This window comes from Oncorhynchus nerka, unplaced genomic scaffold (assembly GCF_034236695.1).
Source record: "Oncorhynchus nerka isolate Pitt River unplaced genomic scaffold, Oner_Uvic_2.0 unplaced_scaffold_3358, whole genome shotgun sequence".
Lineage (NCBI taxonomy): Eukaryota > Metazoa > Chordata > Actinopteri > Salmoniformes > Salmonidae > Oncorhynchus > Oncorhynchus nerka.
In genome coordinates, this window is record NW_027037937.1 from 1585 (window position 1) to 5710 (window position 4126).

General features: G+C 45.3%; 1 long non-coding RNA gene across 1 annotated transcript; it reads left to right on the forward strand.

The window, feature by feature from the left end:
• The first annotated feature begins 1663 nt into the window (after nucleotides 1-1663).
• LOC135566782 (uncharacterized) lies at nucleotides 1664-3925 on the forward strand. Its single transcript, XR_010462182.1, has 3 exons — nucleotides 1664-1938; nucleotides 3474-3612; nucleotides 3839-3925. It is a non-coding gene; the product is annotated as an uncharacterized LOC135566782 (long non-coding RNA).
• Nucleotides 3926-4126: the final 201 nt, after the last annotated feature.

Here is a 4126-nt window from a genome sequence, read left to right on the forward strand (position 1 = left end):
GAATGCACAATTTGTAAGTCGCTCTGGATAAGAGCGTCTGCTAAATGACTTAAATGTAATGTAAATGTAGCCTCCTCCTCCCTCCCTCCCTCCCTCCCTCCCTCCCTCCCTCCCTCCCTCCCTCCCTCCCTCCCTCTCTTTCTTTCTTTCTTTCTTTCTTAATTGAAGTAGTCACTGGTTGGATCATTGACTACCTCATGGAAGAGAGAAAGGAAGAATGGATGCATTTTTAAGAATTCTAAACTTTCAAGAGATAATCTAAGAAAGCCTCATGTCATTTCCATGACGACCACTGATCTGACAGGAGCTGATGGGTGGAAGTAACACGCCAGACACCTTTCCATGCCCTGTCCTTTCACCCATCAGTGCACATACAGAGCAGAAGAGAACACAAAGACAGGCGGCCATTTTGGAAATTGGAAAATGGGAACCCAATCATATTGTAAGGAACAGGGTCTCTTGTCCTTAAAGGAGATTCTGTGTCTGCCTGATAAATATTCATCAAAGGGATCCCCTTATCTTTTATTAATGCACAGCGGCTAGAGAGAATGTTTGGCAGGTGCAGAAACCATTAAGATAACGACTAAAAACATCAAATTAACCACATCACTAACTTTGAAAAATATTGCACTTTAAAAACCAACTCTAAACTAGAATGCTTGGTTGACTTATATAGAACAAAACCTGCAGCGGAACAATGGTTTAAAAGACGCCTTCGATCACCGTCACCAACAGAACAGATCATCATTTCAATGATCTTTCATTGGAATAGTGCTTTTGATATGAGTCTCTGAGCTGGAAGGATGTCAGGCGTAGCCATAAGTCTGCATCTCAAATGGAACCCTATTCCTTATGTAGTGCACTACTTTTGACCAGAGCCCATAGTTCTAAATAGGGAATAGTGTGTCATTTAGGAAGCAACCATAGACAGACACCAGGGTATAACAGTACGGTAGGTAGGCAAGGCGAACAGAACAGAAAGCCCTTAGATCAGATGTAAACACAGCTCACACCGTGACAGATGGCTGCTCTGCCGTCTCTTTCATTCTCTCAAGCTACGACATCCGGAGAAGGAGAAGAGACAGGAAAACAAAAAAAACATTTTCACTTTGCCAAGCAAGCCAGACTGAGACTGCCTCTCTCTCCCCCTTTCTCTCTCTCTCTCTCTCTCTCTCTCTCCCTCTCCTTCCTCTCTCTCTCTGTCTCTGTCTGTCTCTCTCCCCATTTCTCTCTCTCTCTCCCTCTCTCTCTCTCTCTCTCTCCCCCTCCCTCTCCCTCTCTCTCTCTGTCTCTGTCTGTCTCTCTCCCCCTTCCCCTCTCCCTTTCTCTCTCTCCTCCCCCTCTCTCTCCTCTATCTATCTCTCCCTCTCTCTTTCTCTCTCTCTGTCATCTCGATTTGAATCTCTCTCCTCTCTCTCTCTCTCTCTCTCTCTCTCTTCCCTCCTCCCTCCCTCCCTCACTCTCTCTCTCTCTCTCTCTCTTTCTTTTCTTTCTTTCTTTCTTTCTTTCTTTCTTTCTTTCTTTCTTTCTTTCTTTCTTTCTCTCTCTCTCTCTCTCTCTCTCTCTCTCTTTCCCTCCCCCTCCCTCCCTCTCTTTCTCTTTCTCTCTCTCTCTCTCTCTCTCTCTCTGTTCCTCTCTTTTTCCCCATCGTCTCGATTTTAATCTCTCTCTCCTGTCTCTCTCTCTCTCTCTCTCTCTCTCTCGCTCACTCGCACACACACGCATATGCACACACACCCACACACACACAGTCAAGCCTCCTACTAAGTAGCAGTATGTCTACTGCTCTAGTCTCTAAGACAGTGAATAATAAAAACCTGCCTGTTTGTTTTCCTCTACTCCAGGTGATCCATTTGTGGTTTGAACACTTCTCCCTGGAGGCAACAGACCTGTGCACAGCAGACTACTTTACAATACAGGACAACCTGGGAGTCATCGGTAAGACACTGGAGCCAGACTAATTAAGTGGATTAAGGCCAATACATCCAGGCAAAGGGTTTGGTAGGCCAACATTTATTACTGAAACCTGAGGAGGAGACACATGTGAAGGTTTGTGTGTTGGAGTGGGGGGTAGTGTGTTCTCAAATAGCTCGCTATACAGATCAGATATTGATCCACACAGGGTTTTGAGAGGTGGGGTACAGGTGTAGGGTAGGGGATCCATCCTTGGCATGTCTTAAGGTATGGTGGGGCACAAAGGAATTTAATTCAAAGGAATGTAATTCCATTTCTGTCCTTTGAGCCTGTTGAAAACAAGTATCAGTATCTCCAGCACATCGTACAGTCATATTCAGTTGTTTGATCTATCCTCAGATCTTTTCTCCTTGACTTTATACAACTCAAACCACCGGGTTCTCCCCACTATCACTAGCTTTACCCATTTTATTACAAGCTCATTTACTTGAGCAAACATATTACATTTAAATATTTAATATCATATTCTATTACGCCTGTAGGTGATGGTGTGTGCTCTTCAGACTGTTTCTGACAGGATGGGAGAATTAGACACCCAGCCAGAGGCTCTCTCTCTCCTCTCTCTCTCTCTCTCTCTCTCTCTCGCTCTCTCCAACTGTCCATTCTCACCTCTTAGCTGACACGCTGGGATGTCTGGCACAGCAAAGGGAAGCTATGTGAAGTGTGAGGTGGAACTGTTAAGGTGACTGTGCAAAAGCGTTGATGTTTAAACCTTGTGGTTAGGACTCGCTTTTTTTCCTGTACTTTTCTATACTTTCTGTACTTGTATAGTTAGAGATTGGTGGATGTAAATGTGAGGCCACGCCATCATTCTCAGCTGTGTTACACTTTCCACCGTGCCACACATTAACACATAGCCAAACTTCTGCCTCCACAAATGGATGCAGACACACACACGCGCATACACACATAACTAACCCTGCAGCGTTGTTGCAACACTTCCTCTGCCCCTTGGCTGCAGCACGACACACCTCAAACACTCACACACTCACGCTCTCTCTCTCTCTCTCTCTCTCTCTCTCTCTCTTTCCCTCTCACACACACAGTGTCCCCTATTCCCCAGACCCTCAACACACAGCCCCACAGGACCATCCACACTCCAAGGCTATAAAGGGATTGAGCTTTGATGTCAAACCCAAATTAGAGCGTCCACGGCGGACACAGCCTATAAGCCTGGCTGGCCTGCCTCTTCACTACTACACTTTAAGTTACAGCCCCTAACAAGATCACAGACTTTCAGAGGGAGGTCAACTCTGCACTGCGGAATGTCACATTGATGTTTGACATTACTCGACTGTTTCTGTAACATAGCAACAAAAAATGCATACATGCATTTATTGGAATGTATTGAAAATATCAATGGTATATAGATATACTGGACTGTACATGTAGGTCTAGACGTATGGCCTGTAGCTATTGATTTGACATAAAAGGTTCTATATGTACAGTAATCCACATATTGTTTTCTTCTTTCTCTTCTGTTCTGTTTGACTCTGCAGGGAGGTTGTGTGGGCGCTCCAAACCCGGGCCGATAGTGTCATTAGGAAACTATGTTGTTGTTCTTTGACACCAATGACAGAAATACAGACAAGGGATTCAAAGCGAAGTACCAAGCTGTGACACCAGAGAGTACTTTAGGTAAAATAACACCATTATCTATCAACAGTGATCATAGTTATGAACATTCAGAACTTTTCAGGAGAGAGAGAGAGAGAGAGAGAGAGAGAGAGAGAGAGAGAGAGAGAGAGAGAGAGAGAGAGGAGAGAGAGAGAGAGAGAGAAAGCGATGGATGGATGGATGGTGGGTATCCTTGAGGTGTCTGTTCAGCTGAAGTCCTCTCCATCTCCACACTACCTGCTTCCAGAAATAGCCGGGGCTGGTGGCGCTCTCCAAGGTGACCACGGTGATCTACTGACCCCTGGGTTCCCAGCACAGAACTATGAGAACGGGGCTCTCTACCAGGTACATACACAAACACACACACACACTACTAGCGGCTTCCACAAGGACATGCCATCCATGGTACCACACACAGTCTGCCATACACATGGCAGCATCTTTCTACCAAGTGGTGTATTATCCACAACACGTTGTTTATATGGCCCCAGTCTTTCTGTGAGGTACTTTACAATCAATAGCGCTTTCTCTCTGT